The sequence below is a fragment of the Scyliorhinus canicula genome, chromosome 3 (genome assembly GCF_902713615.1).
Source record: "Scyliorhinus canicula chromosome 3, sScyCan1.1, whole genome shotgun sequence".
Taxonomy (NCBI): domain Eukaryota; kingdom Metazoa; phylum Chordata; class Chondrichthyes; order Carcharhiniformes; family Scyliorhinidae; genus Scyliorhinus; species Scyliorhinus canicula.
Genome location: NC_052148.1, coordinates 242,752,082 through 242,764,517, shown reverse-complemented (window position 1 = coordinate 242,764,517; position 12,436 = coordinate 242,752,082). Strand labels below are relative to the sequence as shown.

General features: G+C 43.9%; 1 long non-coding RNA gene across 1 annotated transcript; it reads right to left on the bottom strand.

Moving 5' to 3' along the window:
• Window positions 1–7,097: 7,097 nt before the first annotated feature.
• LOC119963411 lies at window positions 7,098–12,022 on the bottom strand. The gene is made up of 2 exons (XR_005460095.1): window positions 11,992–12,022; window positions 7,098–7,387 (listed from the first exon to the last, which is right to left on the bottom strand). It is a non-coding gene; the product is annotated as an uncharacterized LOC119963411 (long non-coding RNA).
• Between the last annotated feature and the right edge of the window lie 414 nt (window positions 12,023–12,436).

The following is a 12,436-nucleotide window of genomic DNA, read 5'->3' as shown; positions in this document are numbered from 1 at the left end:
GAATTCTGGAAGGGGATAGCAAGCACGGTGTCGAGGGTGGTAGGATCCAGGGTCAAGCCAGGCTGGGGACTCGCAATATTTGGGGTTGCAGTGGAGCCGGGAGTGCAGGAGGCGAAACAGGCCTGTGTTCTGGCCTTTGCATCCCTAGTAGCCCGGCGGAGGATTCTTCTTCAGTGGAAGGATGCGAGGCCCCCAAGTGTGGAGGCCTGGATCAACGATATGGCGGGGTCCATCAAATTGGAGAGGGTGAAATTTGCCCTGAGGGGATCAGTACAGGGGTTTTTCAGGCGGTGGCAGCCTTTCCTGGATTTCCTGGCAGAACGGTAGGAGAAAAAAACGGCCAGCAGCAGCAACCCGGGGGTAATTTCAGTGGGTTGGGTTGAAGGGGCGTGTACATGTGTTCTTGGGTTCTGACGGGTGTTAATCTCTTTCTTCCTTTTGTATTTAACGGGGGGGGGGTGTTCTTTTTTGTTTTTCTTAATTGTTAATTTTTTTTTGTTTTTTGTTAATATTTTCTGTTATTGATATTTTGTGAAAATCTGAATAAAAATTATTTAAAAAAATAAAAAAATATCTGATACCTTCCCCTCTCTCACCCAGGTAATGGAGACTACTCTGTCCTGTATCTCCCGTGGCGGCAGCAGCGGGAAGGTTGGGACCTGCCTTCTCAAGAAGCCTTGCACCTGAAGATACCTAAACCCTGCTGGCAGTTCAAATTTATCCTCCAAGGCTTTCAAGCTGGGGAAGCTCCCATCTATAAATAGGTCCCCCATTCTCCTAACTCCTGCCCTTTGCCATCTGCGGAACCCACCAACCAGCCTATCCGGTACAAACCGATGGTTATTATAAATCAGGGTCAAAACCGATGCTCCCTCCACTGCCCTAGATTCTCAGAGTCGCCACCACCACCGGATTTGTGGAGTATCGGGTCAGCGAGAACAGAAGAGGTGCCATTATTAGTGCTCCCAAACTTGTGTCGTCACATGACACCGCCTCCATCTGCTCCCACAACACTCCTCCCCCACTACCCACTTCTAATCATGGCTATATTAGCCGTCCAATAGTAATTGCGAAAGTTCGGCAGCGCCAACCCACCCTCCCCCGACTACGCACCAGCAACACTTTCTTCACTCGTGGGGTTTTACCCAGCCACACAAAGCCCGAAATAACCTTATTAACCCACTTGAAAAAGGCCCTCAGGATGAAGATGGGGAGGCACTGAAAGACAAACAGAAATCTGGGGAGGACCATCATTTTCACAGTCTACCCTCCCTATCAGTGAGAGCGGGAGCATGTCCCATCTCTTAAGTCCTCTTTCATTTGTTCTATGAGCCAAGATAGGTTTAACTCGTGCAGTGCCTCCCATTCCCGGGCCACCTGGATTCCCAGATATCGAAAGCTCCTTCCTACCATTCTAAACGGCAGCTCTCCCAGTCTCTTCTTCTGCCCTCTTGCCTGGATCGCAAACATTTTGCTTTCCCCATGTTCAATTTATACCCCGAAAAATTACCAAATTCCCCGAGGATCCGCATAACTTCCCCATCCCCTCCAACGGGCCTGAAATATACAAGAGCAGGTCATCTGTGTAAAGCGAGACCCGGTGTTCCACCCGCCCCACACCCCCGGAACCAGCCCTTTCCAGTTCCTAGAGGCTCTTAACGCCATGGCCAAAGCAAACAGTAGCTGGGAGAAGGGCACCCTTGCCTCGTCCTTTGGTGTAGTTTAAAATACCCTAACCTAAGCCGGTTCGTACGCACACTCGCTACTGGTGCCTGATAGAGCAACCGGACCCAGTCAATGAAGCCCTCACAAAACCCAAACCTTCCAGCGCCTCCCACAGGTAATCCCACTCCACCCAACCAAAAGCCTTCTCCGCATCCATCGCTACCACCACCTCCATCTTCCCTCCTTCTGAGGGCATCATAACAACATTTAAAAGCCTTTGAACATTGGACGTTAGTTGCCTGCCCTTTACAAATCCTGTCTGGCTTTACCCTATCACCCCTGGGATACAATCCTCTATCCTTGTGGCCAGTATCTCAGCCAGCAGTTTGGCGTCCACATTCAGTAGAGAAATTGATCTGTATGACCCGCATTGCTCCGGATCCTTCTCCCGTTTCAGGATCAATGAAATCGAGGCCTGCGACATTGTTGGGGGGAGGACTCCCTTCTCTCTTGCTTCATTAAATGTCCTCACCAGCAGTGGGCTCAATCTCTGAAAACTTCTTATAGAATTCCACCAGGTAGCCATCCGGCCCTGGGGCCTTGCCCGACTGCATGCCCCCCAGCCCCTCAATTTCAATCGGGGCTCCCAGCCCTTCCACCAGATCCTCATCCACCCTCGGGAACCTCAACTGACCCAAAAACTGCCTCATACCCTCCACCCCAGCCAGGGGTTCTGACTCATATAACTTGCTGTAAAATTCCTTAAACACCTCATTCACCCACACTGGGTTCAGGACCGTAATCCCACCTCTAAACTTTACTCTCTCCAGCCACCTCGCTTTTTCTGAGATGGTGCGCTAACATTCTGCTTGCCTTTTCCCCATACTCATAAATCGGCCCCCTTGCCTTCCTCCAGCTGTTCCACTGCTTTCCCTGTAGTCAACAGCCCAAACTCCGCCGCTCCCTCAGTAGCCCCCCGTCCGGGGCCTCCGAGTATCGCCTGTCCACCTGGAGTATCTCCTCAACTGACCTATCCCTCTCAGCCCGTTCCTCCTTGTCTCTGTGGGCCCGTATTGAGATTAATTCCCCTCTGACCACTGCCTTCAAAGCTTCCCAAACCATTGCTGCAGAGACCTCCCCCGTATCATTTGTTTCCAGGTAGTTTTGGATGGACTTGTTCACCTGCCCACAGATCGCTTCATCTGCTAACAACCCCACATCCAGCCTCCATAGCGGGCGTTGTCCTCTCTCCAAACTAACCCGTAGATCCACCCAATGTGGGGCATGATCCGACACTGCGATTGCCGAGTACTCAGTATCCACCACTCCTGGTATTAGAGCCCTGCTCAGAACAAATAAGTCGATGCGAGAGTATTGTAGCTTTGACTGTTGCAGAAACCAGACAGCACTGTGAAAAGAAACCAGTTAACATACTAATGAGGCGATACCGGGCGATCCCCAGATACAATGGAAACAAGTTAAACACAGATCGATACATTCTATGGAAGGCCAGACACTTTGGCGCCAGAGGAGCCCAAAACAATAAGTCCCAAGAACCGCCCCAGCGACCGAGGAACTGCCCCATGATTGGGGGGTTCAAACATATCGATTGGGAAGAGACCCAATCGATTCCAAGCAGGTAAAGGAGTCCACCCAAAGGGGAGTGGATCCCCTGGGACCTATAAAAGAAAGGTCCCACACATGGTTCAGTCTCCTGTCTCCTACTCCAGCCTTCGGACAGCAGCCACCAACAAGTAAGTGCCTCCCAACGACCGCTACCAGAGATAGGCACTCCTGCCCCCCTTTTCAATTGATACCAATCTGAAGTCTGCAGACCAGAGCAGAGTAAGAGGCCTTGTTCCCTGACCCAGTAGTTCCTTCGAGATAAGTATTAGTTGTTTAGCGGTAGGAATAAGTTTAATCCTTTTAACGTGTGCATGGGTCGTTATTATAATTGTATTATAATAAACTCTAGTTGTTTGGACTTACTAATTGGTGTACGTTTTTATTGCTTTGAACTTCACCTTGAAGCTTGTGGCGGTGTCTTAACGACACCTGGCGACTCCAGAGCTTAGACAAGAAACAGAGCCAAATTGAGTGTTCAGCACACTCACACAGAAGCAGCAACAGTATACCTTGTGGACATGGGGAAAAAAAGAAAACTCCTTCGCCCTTGGCCGTGCAAACTGCCATGGGTCTACTCCCCCTATCTGTTCCATCAACCCCTTCAATTCCTTTGCCGCGGCTGGCACCCTCCCTGTCCTGAATATAGACCAGTCCAATTCCGGATCAATGACTGTATTAAAATCTCCCCCCATTATCAAGTTATGTGACTAAATCTGGGATCTTACCTAACACCCGCCTCATAAATTCCACATCATCCCAATTTGGAGCATATACGTTCACGAGTATCATGCCGCACCCCCTCCAGCTTCCCACTCACCATTATGTACCTATCCCCCATGTCTGACACGATTCTCCCTGCCTCGAACGTCACTCGTTTATTGATCAAGACCTCTACCCCCCCTAGTCTGAGTCCAGCCCTGAGTGGAACACTTGGCCAACCCACCCCTTTCTCAATCTAGTCTGGTCTCTAGCCTTTAGGTGTGTCTCTTGTAACATTGCCACGTCCACCTCCAGCCCCCTCAAATGCGCAAACACGCGAGTCCTCTTGACCGGCCCATTCAACCCTCTGACGTTCATGTAATCAGCCTGGTTGGGGGCAGCCTCACCCCCCCCCACCCCCACCCCCACTAACCAAGTTCTGAAAAGTCCTTAACCTGCAATGTTAACTCTGTTTTTCGCTCTCAATAGATGCTGCCAATCTGCTGAGTATTTCTCGCACCTGCGGTAGGGTCTAGGACAACTCATCGCCGCCGACTCATCGGCAGCCAACTCATCGCCAGCCCAACTCATCGCCAGCCCAACTCATCGCCAGCCCAATTAAAACAGTACAGTCAACAGACTTCTTAACAGCGCTCTGGAGTGAATGGAATCTATTTAAACCAACAGACTTCTTAACAGCGCTCTGGAGTGAATGGAATCTATTTAAACCAACAGACTTCTTAACAGCGCTCTGGAGTGAATGGAATCTATTTAAACAATTTAAACCTATAGAAAACAAAGGACATTTTAACATATTTTTCAGTAAATTGACTCTATTAAAAAAGTGCCCAATATAAAAACGATTGTATTTAACCAGAGACGGACGGAAAAATGCATCTAAACTGCATTTTACCACTGGTCGGCTGAGACAGACACTCCAATACAAATCAGATACAATGAGAAATTTCTGATTTGAGAGGTAGAATTTAATAAAGATTTCTGTCACACTGCAAGGTTTGGCAAAATACTCACGGTGCTTTGTAGAAAAAAAACTTGTCCTTACTTATGTCCATTACACAACATAATTATATGTATATTCGCACCTGCCACATATAATTTTGTGCTTTTCGCCTGAATAGCTGAAATTGACAAACACCAGGGTTATGGAACATGCGAGCGACAAATGTGAAATTGATTAGGTTCAGATTTGGTCAGTTGACTGTTTACTGTAGGGCTCTATTGAAATAGACGCTGTTAATTGTAAGTTACTGTTTTTAGTATTGTGTTTTCCGTCCGTCTCTGGTTAAATACAATCGTTTTTATATTGGGCACTTTTTAAATAGAGTCAATTTACTGAAAAATATACAGTCAACTGACCAAATCTGAACCTAATCAATTTCACATTTGTCACTCGCATGTTCCATAACCCTGGTGTTTGTCAATTTCAGCTATTCAGCTAATCAGACGAAAAGCACAAAATTATATGTGGCAGGTGCGAATATACATTGAGCAACTTTGTGAGTTGCAAAGTGCACTCTGGTACAAGTCAGCTGACATATGCCACTGGTTTCATGCTAATAAGTTTCTTTGAGATGCCACGATTGATAACCCTATGCAGGTGTGTGTGTGTGTGGATGCATTTGCGTGGATAGATGTGGGAGGATTATCATGTTAATAAATATATATGCAATATATATATATATAATATATATATATATATATATATATATATAGAGTCAATTTACTGAAAAATATGTTAAAATGTCCTTTGTTTTCTATAGGTTTAAATTGTTTAAATAGATTCCATTCACTCCAGAGCGCTGTTAAGAAGTCTGTTGGTTTAAATAGATTCCATTCACTCCAGAGCGCTGTTAAGAAGTCTGTTAACATTATTGTTATAATGCGAAACATAATTTTTTCAATCAGTTCAATATTCAATATAGCACTGCAAGATAATGAATAACTGCACTTCCAAAATTAATCGCCACTATGTGTTAAACTGATTATAACTCCTCACTTCTGCCTGGATGCGAGAAACCAAAGTCACCACAATCTGCTTGGACTAGGAATGAGGGTGAAACAAATCGGTCAAAGCTGGAACACCTCATTATACAGTAATTCCTGGCTGAAGACATGCATGTTTGGATAGGGGTGAAGACAACATTGTACATGGTGATAGGAAAGCCTAATCAAATAACCTGTCAATGCTTACTAGTGTTAATTTCCAACTTTGTTATCTGGACAGATCAGTTGTTCATTGTGGATGCTGTCTAATATGCTGCCGTTGATCAACAGGATGCACACTGGGCAGGTTTTGCAATTGGCAGAGGATCTGTTCCATTAGATTAGGGCTCAGGCAACAATATTAAAACATTTACCACTGTATTTTCTCAAACATGAAGAACGGAGAATTAAGTGAGGTTGCAGAAGAGATAAAAGTCACATAAATACTGTGGCTACTGGAACAAGCTACCACAGAAGGGCGAGGACAGCAGGTGGATGGGTGCACCATACTGTGCAAGTTCCCCTCAAAGTCACAAATTGTCCTGCCTTGGAACTACATTGCTGTCACTTCATTATTGTTGGGTCAAAATCCGAGAACTCTCTCGCTAACAGCACAGTGAGTGTACCTACACCCACTACCAATATAGTGGATTAAAAAGATGGCTCACCACCACTTTCTCATAGCAAATAGGGATGGACGATAAATGATTGGTTTATCAATGATGCTCAGATCCCATGAGTGAATAAAAAAAGGTAAAATAAATTGTGCTTACTAGATATAATTTCCTGCTTGGAAGGCAGCCATTTACTGGAGATGGTAGCACAAAGCTGTATACTGTCAGCTTACCCCTTAAAGGAATCCCTGGTTTCAGCCAAGCTGTTTTTGGGACAAGGAATTTATATATATTTTTAAAAGGCAGTTCACATTGGGAAAGCAAAGGGTCACAGTTCCTGCATTTGCATCACAGGCAGAAGATAAAGAGCTTTGGAGTGGGGTGAGGTGGGAAGAATTACAAAACAGAGAAGGAAAAATTATTAGGAGCCTGAAGTAACATGCATATATTAAAAAACTGATTCATTTATAAAAATGATCAGGTACATTATTGAATGAGAACTTCCACTGCATTTATTATTTACCACAGGAATATTTCATTTAGCAACAGATGATTCATTTCACAATTAACCGTGTTACAATGTTGACATTGTAGGAGGAACATCTTTCTCTTTACTTATTCCAGAATGAATCTGTTTTTATTAATGGCAAGACAATAACAAGTGTGAATCCAAGATGTTCTGTTTGTTCAATAGTTTCATCCTCCTGTTGCTTCACATCAAATTTCAACAGTTTATGTTCAAACTCCAGTGCATTCCTTCAATTAAATACTTCTATAAACTGCAGAGAGAAAAATGAAAGCAATTTAGAATTTTTTTTTTTAAATTAAAAACTTCTCCAAATAACTCAAGTGGGCAAATGACTACACAGTCTAGTACTGATGTGTAGCAGCTGGGAATATTACAGGTTCTATCCTGCTATACAAGAAGTTCTAAGGGAAATCACCTCCATTTTGTTTGTCATTGTAGGACATTAAAGAGGCATTAAAGTGTAACTGAAATATTAAACTGAAACAGTGGAGGGCAGTAAAGCTATTGTTTCCAATCCTTATTGGATTGATTAGATGTTAGAATTATAGAATCATAGAATTCCTACAGTGGAGAAGAAGGCCATTTAGCCCATCAGGTCTGCACCAACCTGCATCAAAGAGCACCCTATCCCGCCCTAATCCCGTAACCCCACCGAACCTTTGGACACTAAAGGCGAGTTTAGCATGGACTGTGGGTGGAAGCCAAAATATCCAGAGGAAACCAAGCAGACATGAGGGGAACGTGCAAGCTCCACACAGAAAGTCACTCAAGGCTGGAATTGAACCTGGGTCCCTGGCGCTGTGAGGCAGCAGTGCTAACCACTATGCTGCTCAATACTGCCTAAACTTCTCAAAGAGAAAAATCGGTGGCATGCAATAATGCTTTGATCAAGTGAAATATAAATCCACAGCTTTCAGAGTACAAGTGCCTCGTCATTTTCCGTATCTAGTTTCATCTGCATGTTTTTCATTGAGGCCCTGCTTGCATTAGCCCAGCTATCTTCCTTGAATTGACCACTCTTTTGAAAGACTTCACCGTATTGTTGTCCCAAACCAAAAGCAGGTGGAGCTTTGATACTCTTTAAACTATGCCGATCTTCCTTGTCAAGAGAGTCCAAGTAACAACTGAACCAGTCCACCCGACATCCTGTAGCAGTGCAACCACTATCCAACACCGCACAGTTGAATGAATCAGCAATCAAAACGGCCTTCAGCAGACCCAAGCTTCTAGTAACCAACATAATTTCCCTCAGGCTGGTAATCTTCCATCATTCCCAGCGTTGGAACTGTCCATTTCACATTACCTCAAAGACTCAATTTCTGCACTTCAGGCAATTCTTTGCATACTGATATTTGGAATCACAATAAAAACACCTGTTAATCATTCCCTGCGGATTTGTAGGAGTTCAAATGCCTACGGTTCAAATCCCAGGCCTCCATGTCTTGATTCTCGAAGTGGCTAAAAGTGCGACCCTCTTCATACACCTATCAGTAATTCCTTCTTTGTACTGATGTCTGCGTCTAGTGTTCAGGCGATCGCAAAATTCCACAGCCATGCAGTCCTCCATTCTTTGCATCATACACAGTTGCCTTTATTTGATCTGAAAGTAGCTGGTATCGACTACTTTCCAAAAACATATTTTTAATGGTTAAATGAGTCTTTTCCATGAAATTGAACTCCTGTTCGTACCAGAAGTCTATCTATAAGCCAAATCTGTGGACAATTCAGTAACTTGAATGCAAGCACAGTCTCGGGGATCTCTAGGTCAAACTTTGTCAATATCTTATGCAACCTATCAGAGCTCATAGTAGCTTTGACAGAGTCATCGGATTCAAAATGTTAGCTCTTTTCTCTCCCTACAGATGCTGCCAGACTTGCTGGGATTTTCCAGCATGTTCTCTTTTGTTTCAGATTCCTGCATCCACAGTAATTTGCTTTTATCCAGAGCTCATAGTACACTCTTCCATTGTCTGCTGGACTGTCTCCTTTAACTTATCAAAAGTTGACCAAACTTCGCAGGCTTTCAACGGGTCATCTTTCTTGTAAATCCTATCCCTAAATTGTAACAGAAGAGTTACTCCCTCTTCAACATCCAAGACAATCACATCAAGCTCCGAAAATACTTCACTTCTTTTTTTTAAAATTTAGAGTACCCAATTATTTTTTCCAATTAAGGGGCAATTTAGCGTAGCCAATCCACCTGTCCTGCACATCTTTGGGTTGTGGGGGTGAAACCCACGCAGACACGGGGAGAATGTGCAAACTCCTCACAGACAGTGACCCAGGGCCGGGATCCGAACCCATACTTCACTTATAATCTTACTTCTAAAGCCGTACCTTGCTTCCTCTTCGATAATGAGTTAACTAAGGTCCACATTTTCACTTCATTTTTCCACTGGTCATTGAAAAAAGGGTGGACAATCAAAGCTTGAGAATTTGCATTGAGCCTCAGCCATTTTGTACCAAAGGTTGCCGAGAGCAGTACGGTAGAGACAAAAATTCCTTTTTCAGCTTCCAACCACCACAGCTCGACGTTCGTCTTCTGCCACCATGTTTTAACTCGCTGCATATTTGCTGAGTAAAGGAGGAATCTGGAGCCAAGTCTTTCCTGAATGTCGGTTTATTCGGTGGGGCAGCACGGTAGCATTGTGGATAGCACAATCGCTTCACAGCTCCAGGGTCCCAGGTTCGATTCCGGCTTGGGTCACTGTCTGTGCGGAGTCTGCACATCCTCCCAGTGTGTGCGTGGGTTTCCTCCGGGTGCTCCGGTTTCCTCCCACAGTCCAAAGATATGCAGGTTAGGTGGATTGGCCATGATAAATTGCCCTTAGTGTCCAAAATTGCCCTTAGTATTGGGTGGGGTTACTGGGTTATGGGGATAGGGTGGAGTTGTTGACCTTGGGTAGGGTGCTCTTTCCAAGAGCCGGTGCAGACTCAATGGACTGAATGGCCTCCTTCTGCACTGTAAATTCTATGATTCTATGATTCGCAAAACTGAGAGAACATAGACACAAACTCCCCTTTCTTCCCCAACACTTGTTGAAACCAATTCCTGTATATACTTAAGAATAATGTCCTAACCTTTCCCCAATTAGTAACAGCTGCTTTAATTTACAACGAGAGCATGAACTTTGTGACAGGATTGCAACATTATTTTTATTTTGATGATTGTCTTTTGTTAAAGTATTAAAAAAAGGATTGCAAATTATGAATATTTCAGCATACAAATAATTACAGTAAGTGTACAGTTAATATATTGATTAAAATGAAAGGACTAATGGACCCTCCATTTTGTATTCAAGTCCATAGGTGATGTGCTGACAGGTTGAATTCATTAAATTCCCAATCATTTAAATTGGATGAGACAGAAAGTTAGGCCAAAGGGAAAGAGAAACAGGCTCAAGAAATACACAAAAGTATTATGATTGAAGATGAGTAAGGTCAGTTCAGCCTACCGGAATTCATCCAATACCAACTTGGATTTATATTGCAGAGAAATGGAGTTAAGGTACAGATCTTCCATGATTAATTTAATGGAAGAACAGGCACATTCTGTTAAAATGGGAGCATCAGCAGACATGGGAGCCCAGTGGTGGATCAGTGAACACAGAAGATGATGGGTGAGCAAGACTTAGTACGAGTTAGGATACATGCATCAGAATATTGGATGAGGTCAAGTCTATGGAGGGTAGAAATTGGACCATCCAGGACAACATTGGAAAATCTGAGTTTGGAGTTAACAAAAGCATGGATGAGGGTTTGTAATTAGATGTGCTCAGGAGGGGTAGACAGACAATATCATAGAGCTGGAGACACTCAGCTCAGGATGAAATAGGGTGCCTATTTGATTGCTCACAATCAAGTGCAGCCTGAGACAATGGGCTGGGAGGGAGTTGGTATCACTAGTGAGGGAACAAAAAGACCCTTCAGGTTTCTACTGCTGTATCTAATAATTCGTTAAGTGATTATAAGATTTTTGTCCCCATTGACCTCTCTGGAAGTCTGTCCTGTGTGTGAAGAACTCGGTGTTTTGGGTGGCACGGGAGTGCAGTAGTTAGCTCTGCTGACTACGGTGCTGAGGACCTGGGTTCGATCCCGGGTCACTGTCTGTGTAGAGTTTGCACATTTCCCCCTTGTCTGCGTGGGTTTCGCCCCCACAACCCAAAGATGCGCAGGTTAGGCAGATTGGCCATGCTAAATTTCCCCTTAATTAGAAAAAATTAATTGGGTTCTCTTAAAAAAAAATTAAAACTTAATTCATGTTTAACTAGTTTAAAGCGGAGTCTCCTTTTCTAACCCTCAATTTAATTAAAGCAGAATTCCATATTCATTGTTTCCTTTCTCTTAATTATCTTATATAACTATGAGATCTCCTCTTCTGTTCAGTCTATCCTCAAGCCTCAGACCCCTGATAGCAGATCTGCCTTGTGATTCTTCTCCAACAATGAAAACAGTTTCTCAGCAGCCAGAAGTGAATACGTGATGTGGAGATGCCGGCGTTGGACTGGGGTGAGCACAGTAAGAAGTCTTACAACACCAGGTTAAAGTCCAACAGGTTTGGTTCAAACACGAGCTTTCGGAGCGCAGCTCCTTCCTCTTCCACCTGAGGAAGGAGCTGCGCTCAGAAAGCTCGTGTTTGAACCAAACCTGTTGGACTTTAACCTGGTGTTGTAAGACTTCTTACAGAAGTGAATACAGTACTGAAGGGGGACTCTCTCTAGTGCATTGTACAGTTTGGTTATGAAAGGTGGCTTTGAACAACTTCTTAAACAATGACAATATGTGGCAAATTCCTTGCTGTATTGTTCTAATTCTAAACATATGACTAATAACACTTGAAACACTTGTACTCACTGTGCACAGCTTGGCAGCTGGTCAGTTACTTGATTCCATGATGTTCTTTATATACTTGGACATCCTGATCATGCTGCTGGAAGAGCTGAACATTTAACAGAATGGAACAAAATAAACACAATGGTCTACTTGTATAAAATATTTTCATACAGGTATTGCATACAGTTGACTTAATCACCGCAAATGAATAAATCAACTGTCAAGAGTGTCATAAACAAGCTTTCTGTAAAACCCAATTCCATATTGAGCTCAGATCACAATCTCCACAGGTGACTAAGTGAATTAATGGGCCACATAATGGGACAGAGGCACATGCAGAACTGTCCCAGCTTCAATCTCTGCTTTGCACCATTAATCAACCATTAGGGCAGCAGCCAGACAGTATATTTTCAATACTCCTGAATTCAGGACTGAAGAAGAAAGGCAGATCCTTAATTCTGATCAC